The following is a 15684-nucleotide window of genomic DNA, read 5'->3' as shown; positions in this document are numbered from 1 at the left end:
TGGTCGATTGGTTGGTTGGTCGCCTAGTGTATAGCCCCCTTTAGTGAAGAATTTTTCTTTTTCTCTGCCAGAGGAGAGGTCATTAGTTCACAGACTGCTCTGAAAAAATAATTTTGAATGCTGAGTGTTGTGTAATCTGCACATATTACAGAATGATGCGATGTTAGAAAAAACACTATATACCTGAAAATAAAAATATGAGAATATTTTCTTTGCTGCTTATCTTCTAGTAATTATTCATAGTACACAACCAATTCATTATATCATATATATTTCTTCGCTTCAGTGTCTCTTTAAAGAGACACTGAAGCAAGAATAAATCTCGCTTCAGTGCTTATATTCAGCAGGGGCACGTGTGCCCCTGCTAAAACGCCGCTATCCCGCGGCTAAACGGGGGTCCCTTACCTCCCGAAATCCCCTCCGAGCTGCGCATCCCCTCTTCCGGAATAAGGCAGGGCTAATCGCCGCAGCCCTGCCTCACGCGCGTCTGTCAGCGCGTATCTCCGCCTCTCCCCCACCCCTCTCAGTCTTTCTTCGCTGAGAGGGGCGGGGGAGAGGCGGCGATGCGCCGCTGATAGACTGTGCTGAGAGGCAGGGCTGCAGCCGTTAGCCCTGCCTGAAGAGCAGCAAAATCTACGACCAAGTTGGTCGTTGATTTTGCAGAGGGGAGTTTGGGGGTGAAGGGACCCCCGTTCAGCCGCGGGATAGCGGCGTTTTAGCAGGGGCACACATGCCCCTGCTGAATATAAGCACTGAAGCGAGATTTATTCTTGCTTCAGTGTCTCTTTAAAGTGGTCTGAAACTCAGACATAACATTCAATAAAAATGTGTTTTTCCCAGAACGTCCCTGGGACAACACCCCTCCTCTGAGACTTGTCTCCCCTCCCAATTCTGGACAGGAAGCTATTAAACAAACAAATTTGCATAATGGACAGCAGTACATGTATAAATACAAGCCACTTACAATGATCCTCAGTAGTTTTTCTCTTTTTCCTGTCCCGGACAGGAGCGGATGGAGGGGCCTCGGTGCTCCCATGTCAGGCGGCAGGTGCAGCGTGTGGGGCAGGCAAGGACGGGCTGAGCAGGGGACTCAGTGTGCTATGCGCCCAGCGTGGTGGAGGCTTCTCCTTAGAGTGCAGAAGTTTTATGGACGGCAGAGCGGTAACCGGAAGTTCCGGCGGAAGCGCGATGACGTCATGTGCAGGCGTCCCACATGACTGGTCACATGATCAGGCCTGATTGCAGGCCCGCGGCGGTGATCATTACGGCGATTGGCTGCTGGGAACAGAGGCAGCTGCTGGCAATTAAGGAGGAGGAGGGTAAGATTTAAAAAGATCTGTTGTTTGTCCATGACTCAATGCTGTTTGGTGGATCATGGAGGACGCCGCAGGCCTTTCCTCACTGCAATCTGCAGGGACTGGCTCTAAACCCTCTCTGGTGAGAAATTGTTTGCGCCGTTTCTGCGGATTATGCTGTTTAAGTTACACTGAGGGGACTGATAGTTTTTTCTTATCTATATTTTTCAGCCTAAACTTCCAAAAGCTGACAAAGATAAGGAAAAGGATAAATCATCTCAGTCCACTCTGAGTAAACACTCATCATCCTCCAAAGAAAGACGATGTGCTATCTGCAATAATCGCATATCATCATCTGCTCCTTCATCTAAGAAATTATGTCAGTATTGTACAGATAAAATTGTCAAGGATGAATCCCCAGTAGTTTTCAAAGACTTAATGGGATGGATGCGCTCTGAGATGTCTTCAGCCATAAAAGAAATTAAGGATTCTGCTATAGCATCATCCTCATCAGCTGTAGCAGATCCTATGGAGGACATCCCCCCTTTGGAGGGCACTTCGGCTATTCCTGATGTCACTGTCCCTATACCTTCCCTATCTGTTCCTAAGAGAAAGAGGGGAGAGGATTCAGAGGAGTCAGAAAATTCTGGGGAGGAGGGTGAAATATCTTCCTTTGAAGAGATTTCCGCTGAGGATACATCTGATAGACCAGACAAAGGGCAGAAATTTGCTTTTTCTCCGGAGCTAATGAAGAATCTACTATCTGATATGCATACGGCTATGGGTATTACAGTTGAACAGAGAACTTTGACACCCTTGGATCAGATGTACGAAGGTTTGTCAGATCCCCAGTCCAGTTTTATCCCAGTTCATTCTTCTCTAAAAAATATGATTAAGAAGGAGTGGGATGAACCTGAAAAGAGAGCCTTTTGGCCTCGTTAATTAAATCGTAGATACCCGTTTTGTGCGGAGGACCAGAAATTCTGGGGTACATCTCCCAAGCTTGACCCATCTTTTTCCAGGGTGTCAAAGAAAACAGATTTGCAGTTCGAAAATTTTGGAAACCTAAAGGATCCAATTGACAAAAAAGCGGATAATCTCCTCAGAAGAGCATGGGAGTCCTCATCACTAACTTTTAAACCTGCAGTAGCTTCAACAGCAGTGAGTAGGTCCCTGAAATACTGGTTGATGGAAACACAGGACAAAATTGCTTCTGGTGTTCCTAGAGAGGAGATATTAAAGGACTTTCCTAAACTATTCAATTCCACCAATTATCTCACTGATGCAGCAGATGATACGGTGAAGTTGACAGCCAGGACCACGGCTTTAGTAAATTCTGCTAGACGTGGTATATGGGTAAAGACGTGGCAGGGAGATAACTCTTCCCGCTCTAAATTATGTAGTCTACCTTGTGAGGGGGAATTTCTTTTTGGCTCAAAGTTAGAGCAGACTTTGGAAAGAACTGCTGATGCTAAAAAGAATTTTCCTGTTAAAAGGAGGACCTTTCCACCCAAACGCTCCTTTCGTTCCTCTAAACCAGAACAAGACCCCAAGACTTCATCGAGAAAGAGATGGGGTCCAAGTAGGCCTCAGAAAGCCAAATCAAATTTTGCCCATACCTCCTAGCAAAATAAACAATGACGTCAGGATCCCGGTGGGGGGGAAGACTGGCCCATTTTTACGAGCAGTGGCTCCTTCTTCCTCAAAATCTCTGGTTACAGAAAATTGTGTTGGAAGGGTATGCCATAGAATTTCAGTATCCCCCCCGCGAAGGTTCTGGGTAAATCAAAGGCCAAAGACAGAAATTCAAACATTGGCATTACAAAACGAAGTGACTATGTTACTACAAAAAAGAGTTATCAGAGAGGTCCCATCATGCCAGAGGGGTCAGGGATATTATTCGCCGGTCTTTCTTGTAAAAAAGCCTCAGGGGGAGTTCCGCTTCATCCTCAATCTGAAAGGGTTGAACAAAGCCGTAAAATATCGAAGATTCAGGATGGACAATATCACCTCTGTTATAATTCTGTTACAGAAGGATTGCTTCCTGGCATCATTGGATCTCAAGGACGCCTATCTACACATCCCGATAGAGCTACAGTCTCAGCAGTTCCTAAGGTTTGCCATCAGCATTCAGGAAGAGGTAAGGCACTTCCAGTTTAACGCTTTACCTTTTGGATTAGCCTCGGCCCCTTGGTTGTTCACGAAGGTCATGTCCGAGGTCTTAGCTGTTTTGAGGAAAAGATCTATTAATGTTTTGGCCTACCTGGATGATCTTTTGTTTTGGGGTGAATCAGTAGATTCCTTGAAAATCCAGATTAATTCAGCTCTGGAATTGCTCCAATCTCTAGGATGGCTTATTAACTGGTCTAAATCATCTATTCAACCTAAACAGACTATGGAATATTTAGGTTTTGTTATTTCTACTTGTGATGAGAAAGTGTTTTTGCCTCAGAGAAAGATAACTGCTATTTTTTTTTTTTTCAGGCTCAGTCTCGCCACCGGGCTTTTTCCTGATTAATTTAAGGCATTCGCCTTAGATTCAGGAGTCACTTGCATCATTGCCTGAGAGAAGACAGATTTTTCAACTTGATTTATTCTTCAATTTATATAATAACTTTAATGAATCTATACAATTTTTTAACTCCTTCCACCTCCTACTAAATCTTTCATAGCCCACTTAAAAAAGGAGTCAGAGCCTTTCATACCACAAACATACCATACCATACATACCGTACCAAACATACCATAACAGGCTATGCCGAGAGTCTACATCCCCACCAAGTATATTTTACATTAACCTTACCATTATTTTAAATATTTTCCCAAGGGAGAGCATTCCGCATATTACCCCATATTTCTCTAAAAAGACCCTCAGCAGTTGATCGGGCCACCGTGGGGGCATTGGTGACTCCGTCATATACGGATTCCATTTCTCTGAACCAGTCACCAATATGGGGGTTCCCCCCACCCTTCCAGTGTTTTACAATTATTTTTTTCAAATAAATAGAGCCAATCTCCTTTAGGAAATTGCTTTCCCTATTTTCTTTCGAGTCTGTTATGCTAAATATTACATTAATTATGGAAATATTAAAACACCTATCTGCCACCTTTTTACCAAATTTAATAAATTGTTCCCACAAGGTACAGATCGATGGACAGAGCCGCCACATATGCAGCTCCGCTCCCCCTAACCGCCCGCATCTCCAACATGGAACATCCGACAGTGGTCCGAACTTTCCCGCTCGTTTAGGTGTCAAATACCATCTTGTTATGATTCTATATTGCATCCATTGGACATCAGGGTCAGGGATATTCCACACTGCCGACCATATTTTAGGCCATTGTTCAGACAAGGACATTTTCATAATATGCTCCCATTTTTTACAGTATGAGGGAAGTTCACATTGATCATTGGATTGTAAAAAATCATACAACGAGGACAATATTTTAGGGGGTCTCTTATTCAGAAACAAAAGTTTTTCAAAGTCATTTAAGTCCCTTTTAAAGGGTCCACTTTTATTTTTATAATTCTGTAATTGAATAATGCCCCAGGGTACGTTTCTTTCTACTGTTGTTCCCAGGATCCCTTTTATCCCTGCTTCCCTGTTACCGAAGACATGGATTAGGCGGGTGTCCAAGTTCAAGCCATTCCCGGCAAACCAAGAGGCCGAAGATGCGGGCGGGAAGTCTGGGATATTTCTTAAAGATGTCAAAAGAGACAGGCCATCTTTTAATTGCCAACTTTTCATGAGCCCCACTAAGACACCTAAGGTTGGTTTTATCAGAGGGTGGGTTGACGCCACCCATAGCCCCCGCACCTGTACCCATTGCCAAGAGAACAATATCTCAAAGTTTAGTTCCCCCTTCTCTATGTTTACCCAAGCTTTTTCCCCTGAAGATGTAGAATGCTCTCCCCTCCAGTCAATTATCCTTACCAAATGTATACTTTTATAATAGACTGATATGTCAGGTGCTGCCAATCCGCCCCCAGACTTACTTCTACTAATTGTCCTGTAATTTATTTTACGTGGGACTCTTGCCCAAATAAATTCTTGAAATAATCTATTCCATTCCTTAAACCATGTGCTGGGAAGGGCGATCGGTACACACTGCATACAAAATAAAATTTTGGGTAGAATAAACATTTTCAAAATTGCAATACGCCCCAAGGGGTTAAAATAAGGTCTATCCCATCCCTTAAGTTTCTTTTTACTTTCTATTATTAATTTTTTATAGTTTAAGTTGAAAAAGTTATTAATTTCACCACTCAGATTAATTCCCAAATACTTTATTACCTTCTTCCAAGAGTAACAGTTATAGTCTTGTATTCCCATTCTAGTGCTCCGGGTGCATCCTAGGTCAAGAATCAAACACTTTTCTCTATTTATCTTAAAGTTTGAGCTACTTCCATAACTATTAAATAAGTCCTCACACCTCTTTAGAGATGTTACTGGGTCTCTAAGCACCAGCAGGAGATCATCCGCATATGCCAATGTTTTAATTTCAACATCACCCACTGTCATACCACTGATGGTTGGATCGTCTTGGATAGCTCGAATCAGCGGTTCAAGGCACAGATTAAAAAGTCCAGGCGACAAGGGGCAACCCTGACGTACTCCATTAGATAATTTAAATGGGTTAGAAGTAGAGGAATTGACTATTAATTGAGCACTCAAATTACTATACAGCAATCTAATTCTTTCAATAAAGGCTGACCCGAAGCCAAATTTCCTTAAACAATTAAATATGAAAGAGTGTGAGATCCGGTCAAAAGCTTTTTCTGCATCAACGGCTACCAGAATTGACTCCTTTCTTCCTTTCCTACTATCGTGAATTACATTGATAGCGGTATATATATTTTCATGAATATGTCTCTTTTTCCTGAATCCGATCTGTTGGGTTCCCAGCAATTCCTCTACTGCCTCCTCCAACCTTGCTGCAAGGATGCCTGAATATAGTTTAACGTCCGTATTTATCAATGAGATAGGTCTAAAACTCCCCGGGTGCTGCAAATTCTTTCCTTCTTTTGGGATAAGGCAAATAAGAGCCCTATTAGTGATGTCCGAAAATGCAGCACCACTTGCATTATCATTAACCATTCTGCAAAAAAGAGGAGCCAATTCCTTCACAAAACAGCCATAAAATTCTGGTCCAAAACCATCTGCGCCCGGACTTTTTCCCCTCTTAGCCCTATCAACCGCCGCCACAAATTCAACCTCTCTAACTTTTCCATCTAGTAGTTGTTTCAAATCATGTTTAATTGTGGGGAGCTCAACCAGATCCAAAAAAGAACTTGAGGTCTCTGTTTCCAGAGGTTTTATATTATAAATTTCCATATAATAACCCACAAAGGCATTGCTGATTTTCTCCTGCTCGTGCACCAAATTTCCCTCTCCATCGATAATTTTCCCAATGAATCTATCCTCTGACTCTTTTTTCTTTAATAACTCTGCCAGTACTTTACTGGAACTATTTTTCCCTTTACGAAACGAGTCACAGGCACCATAGTGTTCTTTTTTGCACGCTGAGTTTAGAATTTGGTTTAGCTCATTTCTAGTTACCATCATCTGTTGGGATAATTCTGGATCTGATCCTGATTTTTTATGTATTTTTTCCAGGTCTGCTAGTTCACTTAGCAACTTTTTAATTTTTTCTTTTTGATTCTTCACCCTCTTAGCATTAATACCAATAAAGATTCCCCTAATTACACATTTTAGGGCGTCCCATATTATTTCCGGTGCATGTTCCCCGATATCATTATATTTTAAGAATTCCAAGATACTAGATCTAATTTTTTCTCTAATTTCTTCTTCCTCCAATAATTTAGGGTCCATTCTCCACCTAGGTCTCGAAATATTTTTATTTGATATGTTTATTATTAATTCTACAGGCGCATGGTCAGAGTATGTAAAACTTCCTATACTGATGTTAACTACATCAGATATAAGGACATGGGGAACGAACCAATAATCAATTCTAGAGTAACTTTTATGGGGTGGCGAAAAAAAAGTATAATCTCTGCCGGAGGGATTCTTAATTCTCCATATATCTATGAGTTTATTAGAATGTAGCATGTCTTTTAGTTTATGGAGATTTTTGACCGACAACTTGTTACTATCTTTAGAAGAGTCAACCTCAGGGTCTAGGGCTAGATTTAAATCACCTCCCATTAAAATCGACCCCTTAGCCATTTTATTTACTTTTTTTTAAAAATCTACAAAGGTAGTCCACCTGACTCGTGTTAGGCGCATAGACATTTACAATAGTTAGAGTAACACCTTTTACCCTTCCCAGCACAATCAGGCCCCTCGCTTCGCTATCTCTATATACATTATCGACAGTAAAATCAAGGTTAGACCTAATGAGAATGGCAACACCACAAGTTTTTTTATTCTTATTATCATTAGTGATCCATAACTTATACCGTTTATCAAAAAAGAGAGGCTTTTTATCAGCCTTAAAACGGGTTTCTTGCAAAAGAGCAATATCGACTTTTTTTCTAATTAATTCGTCTATTATTCTACCTCTTTTGGGACCTGAATTTGCCCCCTTGACATTTATGGTAATCAATTTTAATGTATTCATTTCTTTTCCTTTATCCTCCCCCTCTTCCCCACACCCCCCTCCCCCCTCCCCTCCTCACCCCGTGCAGCAAAGCCTGTTAACACACACCCATCCAACATACTGTTCATACCATTTAAGTCCAGTTTGGACGCCCAGAGAGTCAAATACTTTATCTCTGGGTATTTCCAACTTCCAACCGTGATCTGACCAATAGTTGACCAAGGTGGACCTATTTGTCCCAATCCCCCCCCCCCCACCCCTCCCAATCTACAAGAGCATTATGTATTTCACATTACTCCTCCCATTCAGGTATCTCTATAATGGGCAAGCCCAGATGTGCCAAAAAAGGTTGCACTGGGTCACCGTCTCTAAGCACCGAAGACTTTGAGCCAATTGTGGCTCTTAAGGAAAGAGGAAAGCCCCATCTATATACACCTTCAGCTTTTTTAATATTTGCAAGTATTGGTTTTAAAAGCCTTCTCCTTTCAATTGTTCTCTTGGATAAATCTTGAAACAATTCTATTTTAGATTCCTTATAAAGTATTGTATTTTGCAGTCTTGATTTTGTCAAGATTTCTTCCTTAGTCTTATGATAGTGGAGTTTACACAAGATGTCTGAGGACATAATTCCATTTACTGACTTCTCCTTTCCTACTCTATGAATCCGATCGATTTCTAATTTCTCTAGCGGGATTTCTCCCACGATTCCCTTAAATAAGTCTTGTACGATTTGCGAGAGATCCCTTTGCTGAATTGCGGAAGGCAGGCCTCTAATCTTTATGTTATCTCTTCTGCTCCTGTTTTCCTGGTCGTCAATTTTATGTTTAAGTTCACAAATAAGTTTTTTATCCTTTGAAACTGTTTCCTTCACCCCCTTCCCCTCAGCTCTTAATTTCTCCAGACTTTCTTCTAACAGTGTTATTCTTCCTGTTACCTCCTCTATTGCCTCCCTTATTGGTGTTAATTCCTTAGTGATTGATTCCTGTATCGAGTTTTGTACTGTAGCCACCACTTCCTTCTGCATCCTATTTGTATATTCATCCAGGATAGCTCTTAATTTTTTATCCAGCATTTCTTCTGTGATGCCATCACTCCCCTGTCGCCTATCCTGAGCCCCAGTCGCCCCTAAACCTTGCTGCGCAGCCATTTTTTCGTTTTGAGCCCGGCTGGTTGCCTCTGCAATTTTTTTAAAGTGGGTTGCTATGTCAGATGGTGTAAAACTACCTTGTTGTGTTACAGCCAATGAAGGCTTTCTGCTTGGGGTTTGGAAAGGGGAGCTATTTGAGATTGTTTATTTTCCAGAAAGAGTCACTTTTTGTTGATTTGCAGTATGTCTAGGACTTGCCGCTAGTTGTACTTTCTCTGTATTTTTCTCTGTATAAGGGTTTTTATTTCTATTTCTTGTTCCAGATGCCATTTACCGGCATGGGAGAAATAATTTTGCAGAGATTCTTATTTATATATATATATTTTTTTTTCTTTTCCCCTTTTAATAATTAAGAAGATGTCCGCCTTCACGGTAACGATGCTCTAAAAAGCAGAGGTAGATGCAGTACAGTAGTGTGAATGTAATATAAGGGCAGTATAAGGGCACCCAATTCTTGAGTAACAAAAGTCAGCAAAGGTCAGTAACAGCAGTAACAGCAATAGCACTAATGGCAGATAACGACAGCAATAAACATAAAAAATTGAATAGCCATAAATACCATAAGTTGACATATACTTATCCACATCCCAAGTGTATGACGATCCAGTTAATCTGCAGATGATCCGCAAGAGATCACTTATGTCCAACTTATATCCAGCAGCTTGTATCCAACAAAAAAAGAGCAGGAACAGGAACAGAAAAACAGAGAAAAAAAAAAAAAAAAAAAAAAAAACCTGCTGGCACAAGCAAGGTCAGTCGTGCACTGCAATGCAAAGGTTATAGAGCGCCTATACAGCTTTAGTGCAGCATTGATGCAGCGTTGATGAAGCGTTATACAGCGTTATACAGCGTTATACAGCGTTTGTGCAACGATTATGCAACAACTGTGCAACGACTATGCAACAGTTATGCAGCCCTGCATGTAGGAAAAAGGAGATATGGAGGATATGGAAGGTATGGCGTGGAGGTATGGTATGGAAGTATGGCGAGGGGCGGAGGAAGAGCTGAGAGGCCTGGGACTGAGGGGACTTAGAGGAAGGAGAAGGCGGAGAGGGCAAGGGGAAAACGGACACAAAGACCCAGCTGCAGCCACAGCCACAGAGGACCTACTTCCACAGAAGTTTTATCTGCTTGTCTGCTTGTCTAAAGGCCAATGACCAGATGACCAGATGCCACGGGAGGGCCCCCGAATGTGCTTATGGAGGCTGGGACGTTGGAACGCTAGATCGCTAGAACGCTGAAACGCTGAACGCTGAAACGCTGAAATGGATGATCTTTTGTTTTGGGGTGAATCAGTAGATTCCTTGAAAATCCAGATTAATTCAGCTCTGGAATTGCTCCAATCTCTAGGATGGCTTATTAACTGGTCTAAATCATCTATTCAACCTAAACAGACTATGGAATATTTAGGTTTTGTTATTTCTACATGTGATGAGAAAGTGTTTTTGCCTCAGAGAAAGATAACTGCTATTCTTAATACTGTTCTTTCTTTTCAGACCACAGGTGCCATTACGCTAAGAAGGGCTATGTCGGTTCTAGGCCTTCTAACCTCCTCCTTCCCTGCAGTCCAGTGGGGACAACTCCATTCAAGAATACTTCAAAATTGGATCCTAAAAAATTGGAACAGAAAGGTGACGTCCTTAGAAAGAAGGTTGCTAATTCCTTTCAGAGTAAAGGCAGCTCTCAGCTGGTGGCAGAATCCAGTACGTCTGTCCGAAGGTCAACCGTGGTTTTCTCCAGTCGAGAAAATCATGACAACAGACGCCAGCTCCTGGGGATGGGGGGCTCATATAGACTCACTACCAGCACAGGGTCGGTGGTCCACTTTGATGAAAGGAAGATCGTCAAACAGCAGAGAGTTACAGGCAGTATGGATGGGCCTACTTCACTTTCGCAATTACATCAGCCACTGTCATGTTCTAGTACGTTCAGACAACGCCAGTGTAGTGGCATACATCAACAGGCAAGGAGGGACGAAGAGTCACCTTTTATGGTCTCAGACCTCAAAGATCCTATTGTGGGCAGAGAAAAATTTAAAATCCATCAGAGCAGTGCATCTGAGGGGTGTAAACAATTATCTTGCGGATTACCTAAGCAGATCGGCTCTAAAGCAGGACGAGTGGGCCCTGAACTCGGAGGTTTTTCCAGGAGATCTGCATGACATGGGCACATCCAGAAGTGGATCTATTTGCAAGGAGGAGCAACGCAAGGTGTCAACTCTTTTGTTCCCTATGGCCCCAGGACAGGCCATGGGCGATAGATGCCTTTTCGATAGATTGGAGTGTCAGACTAATGTATGCTTTTCCCCCTCTATCCCAAATTCCGAAGGTTCTCAGCAAAATTTGTCGAGACAGGGCTCGATTAATTCTGATAGTTCCGTTTTGGCTGAAAAGACCATGGTTCAGTCTATTACAGAGGTTATCGATCAGTCCTCCGTTGCTTCTGCCTCAACGTCTGGATCTATTGCAGCAGGGGCCAGTTTTTCATCCAAATCTTCAGCAGATGCATCTCTCTGCATGGAACCTGAGTGGAACATTCTAAAATCTAAGGGGTTTTCAGATGGTCTTTCGGAAACCTTGATTCAAAGTCGAAAGAAAGTGACAAGAGTAATTTATCAGAAGGCCTGGCGAATCTATAATAGCTGGTGTTTGGAGAGATCTATGGATGTTCATTCATCAACATCAGTTTTAGAATTCCTGCAGGCAGGGTTTGAAAAAGGACTGAGTATTAGTACGTTAGAAGTTCAAACAGCGGCAATCAGTGTTTTCCTACAAAGAAGACTAGCCCAGGAGGAGTTCATTCTTCGTTTTTTTCAGGCAATTAAGAGGTTACGTCCAGTGTTGGTTCCAAGAACCCCGTCTTGGGATCTAAACATAGTCTTACAGGCTATGTGTGGTCCTCCCTTTGAGCCAATTGACCAAGTTTCGGAAAAACTGTTATCCTTGAAGATGGCATTTCTTCTTGCGATTACTTCGGCAAGAAGGGTAGGAGAGTTACAGGCCTTGTCAATTAAGCCTCCCTACTGTATTATTTCAGAAGACAAGGTTACTTTGAGGCCAGATATTGCCTTCCTTCCAAAAGTAGTTTCAACTTTTCACAGAACTCAGGAGATATTTCTTCCTTCATTTTGCGAGAAACAGTCTAATGAGAAAGAAAAACAGCTTCATTGTCTGGACGTCAGAAGGTGTCTACTTCAATACTTGGAGAGATCTAAATCATGGAGGAGGACAGATGCTTTGTTCATCCTGTTTGCTGGAAAGAATAGGAGGCTCCGTGCATCAAAGCCAACTATTGCTAGATGGATAAGACAAGCTATTCTAATGGCATATCAATCACAGGGTAAGGTCCTTCCAACATCTGTCAAAGCTCATTCTACAAGAAGTGTCGCAACCTCATGGGCAGAGAGGGCTGGAGCTTCCATCGAGCAGATTTGTAGAGCGGCTACCTGGTCCAGCCAGAACACATTTGTAAAACATTACAGACTAAATTTATTATCAAGTGGTGATCTAGCCTTTGGGTAGAAAAGTTCTACAGGCAGTAGTCCCACCCTAATGAGAATCTTGTTTATCGTCTGTGAGGAGGGGTGCTGTCCCAGGGACGTTCTGGGAAAGACCACACTTACCTTCGGTAAGGTCTTTTCCAGTAGTCCAGGGGACAGCACCCCTACTCTCCCACCCTATGTGGGAAACTATTAAGAAGAAATTTTGCAAGCATCGTATGGTGAGTCCGGGTCATCTTTGTTATTACTGAGGATCATTGTAAGTGGCTTGTATTTATACATGTACTGCTGTCCATTATGCAAATTTGTTTGTTTAATAGCTTCCTGTCCAGAATTGGGAGGGGAGACAAGTCTCAGAGGAGGGGGTGCTGTCCCCTGGACTACTGGAAAAGACCTTACCGAAGGTAAGTGTGGTCTTTCTACTTTTTATTACTCATACAGTTATCATATTTGCTTTTGTGCACACGTAGTATTGTCTGTTTACAAATTACAAATTTCCAAAGTGTAGTTTATTGTGCCCTAAAAGCTGTCATTGCGTTTTATTCAAAGTGATTTTTATTATATATTAACATCGTCTGATGAGCTATTCTGAACTCTCTCTGTGCTTCAGCAACACACAGAGAACTCCTACAACTGCGTTTACACACATTGTATCAAAATTGGATTGTAAACATTACAAATGCTGCAATAAATCTGCAGTGTGTCTACTTCCTGCTTTCATAGAAGCAGGCATATTGGTAACAACCTGTGTTTACCAATTATCTCTCTGATGTGGCAGTCAGCTGAGGAATAAAATCTCAACTTGGGCCTAAAGGTGGGTACACACATCAGATAAAAGTTTTTGGAAAATGAAAGATCACAGACCAATTTTAACCCCCTTCCATGTAGTATAAGAGCCATACTCTACACAGTGTATTCTATGGAGCTGAACTCCTCATCAGATAAAATCTCTGCAAGATGCTGCACACAAAGGATGCTGTACACATTCAAAAGATCAGTATCTGCAAAAGATCCATTCCTGCAAAATGCATTGATAGTCTATGATAACTGCCGATCCTCCTACAAACCTTGTGTATGAGGGTGCATGTCTGTATGTTTGCCTACTGTCTTGTTCAAGTGTGTGATTCTGACACTGCTGTAGCCAGACTGATAATCAGAAAAAAGGGAGGCTGTGTAATTTGCTAGGAACAAAATCACCATATTACCCCCCCCCCCCCCCCCCCCCCCCCCCCCGGCAGTATTCCCGAGCTGAGCCCCGGCTGTGTGTTGGAAGCTGAGAGCAGTAAGCCCAAGCTCAGCTCGGGGCTGGCTAAAACCGCCATGTGATTGTTTTCCTGGGTCCCGCGCACGATCAGCGCTGGCCAGTGGGACCCAGGCTTCTCTCCCAGTCGCGGGACGGAATGGCGGGACTACATTTTAAAGTGGACCTGAACTTTTGCACAGGGCAGAAGGAGAACATAGAGAAATGTGCCCTGTGTGTAAATAGAGAGTTTAGCCTGTCTGATCCCCCCATCTGGACCCCGATCTGCTGCACAGGACAGAAGGTAAACAGAGAGAAATGCTGCCTGCATGTATATAGAGTTTAGCCTGTAATGCCTTCTCATTTGTCTCGAACAACAAGTTGTGATTTGAGCTCTCCCCTGTGTCACCTGACTGCCATGGATGCACAGGATGTTACCAATATAGCCATTTGGTTCCCAACTGCTTTGGAGCTAAGTGCTTCTGCCTTACTGTTACCAATTTTTGCCTGAATTTTTACTACTCTCTGCCTTCCTCCCTGTCCGACCTCTGCCTGGATTTTGACTATTCTCTGCCGGCTACCTGCACCGACATCTGTCTGGGTTTTGACTACTCTCTGCCTGCCGCCTAAGACTGAAAGCAAAGGGAATAAAGTCCAAAAGGAATCAGGCTTATACTTCCCCAATTGTGATGTCCGCCCTCTGTGCCATTTCCTGGTTTCAAAATATACCACAAACGCGGAGGTGTATTAGGTATATATGTACATACTGTATAGTCTGGTGCCTTATTTGTACAGTTTCAAGATTTTTAAGCTTATTCATAAATTAATTATTTCAACAATTTTGTGTTCTAGTCTTTTATTACAGTATTTGCGGGATGCCTTTTAAGGTCCTTATTCTGACATATTTTGGTGAGTTATGACCAAGAATACCTGAACTGAAAATAAAAAGTCAAAATAACCATACACAGGTCATACTTCTCCTCCTGTGTAATCTACTCTTCAATCTCTTTCTCCTCTACTGCGTCCCATTTGTCCAATGTGATCAATGGAATTCTCCAGCCTCCATTTAAAAATGGCCATTACCCCATAACAGCTTCCTGGTCTGCACACTGTTAAAATGTAATATCACCCACTTGAGCCATAGGGAAGCATGGACATTACCTTGCACATTCAGTTGTAACTGACAGCTGCTGATATATAACTGACAGCAACTGGTATACTTCAGGTCTGACAAAAATATTGTCAGAACTGGAAGGGATCACTGTAAGAAGAAAATGGTGAGTTTCTGAGAGGAACTGACGGTGAGGTTAATATGTAATATCCATTTGTAGCTACATCATGGGCTTGATTCACAAAGCCGTGCCAACTGTTAGCACGCTGGTGAAAAGCCCATTAAAATAAACTTGCGCGCAAATTTTTGCGCATAAAGTAGTTTACGCGCGCAACGCTATTAAACCCTATGCGACATTTTGTGCGCACCGGACTTTGCACGCGAGTTTTTCCCTCAAAGCGGTGCTAACCTACTTAGTGCAATGCTTATCATGCCCAAAAGTCTTTAGGAGTGCTAACTAGGTTAGCACCACTTTGTGAATCAAGCCCCATGTGTTTATTTTAAATCATTTTACTTGCTTCATGTTCCCTTTAAGATTGGAGGCCTAAAATTCTTGAAAAATGTACCACTTTTAGACCGATAAATCCAGACAGAAATGCACCGCCAAGGGAGGTTAACCTCCACAGAGATAGAAAGGGAAAACTACACCTAAACGTTATTTATCCAAATGTCTCGTCTAAAGGTCAAAGAATGGGCAGCATGTCAAACTGAGGATCATACTGCACTGAGAAGGCCTAAAGTGCACGGACAACAAAAATACAACTCAGAGGTTAGATATACAAATAAAAAAGTGTGTGTGTGTGTGTGTGTGTGTGTGTGTGTGTGTGT

The 15684-nt window shown here is 42.3% G+C and overlaps 1 protein-coding gene across 3 annotated transcripts in view; it reads right to left on the bottom strand.

Annotated features, from left to right (window-relative positions):
* NABP2 (nucleic acid binding protein 2) overlaps positions 1 to 15684 on the bottom strand; it is a 59707-nt gene that overhangs the window by 25911 nt on the left and 18112 nt on the right. The window lies entirely within an intron of this gene.

Source organism: Hyperolius riggenbachi, chromosome 2 (assembly GCF_040937935.1).
Source record: "Hyperolius riggenbachi isolate aHypRig1 chromosome 2, aHypRig1.pri, whole genome shotgun sequence".
NCBI classification, from domain to species: Eukaryota; Metazoa; Chordata; class Amphibia; order Anura; family Hyperoliidae; genus Hyperolius; species Hyperolius riggenbachi.
Note: the sequence above shows the minus strand (reverse complement) of the source record. Positions and strands in the feature narration are given on the sequence as shown.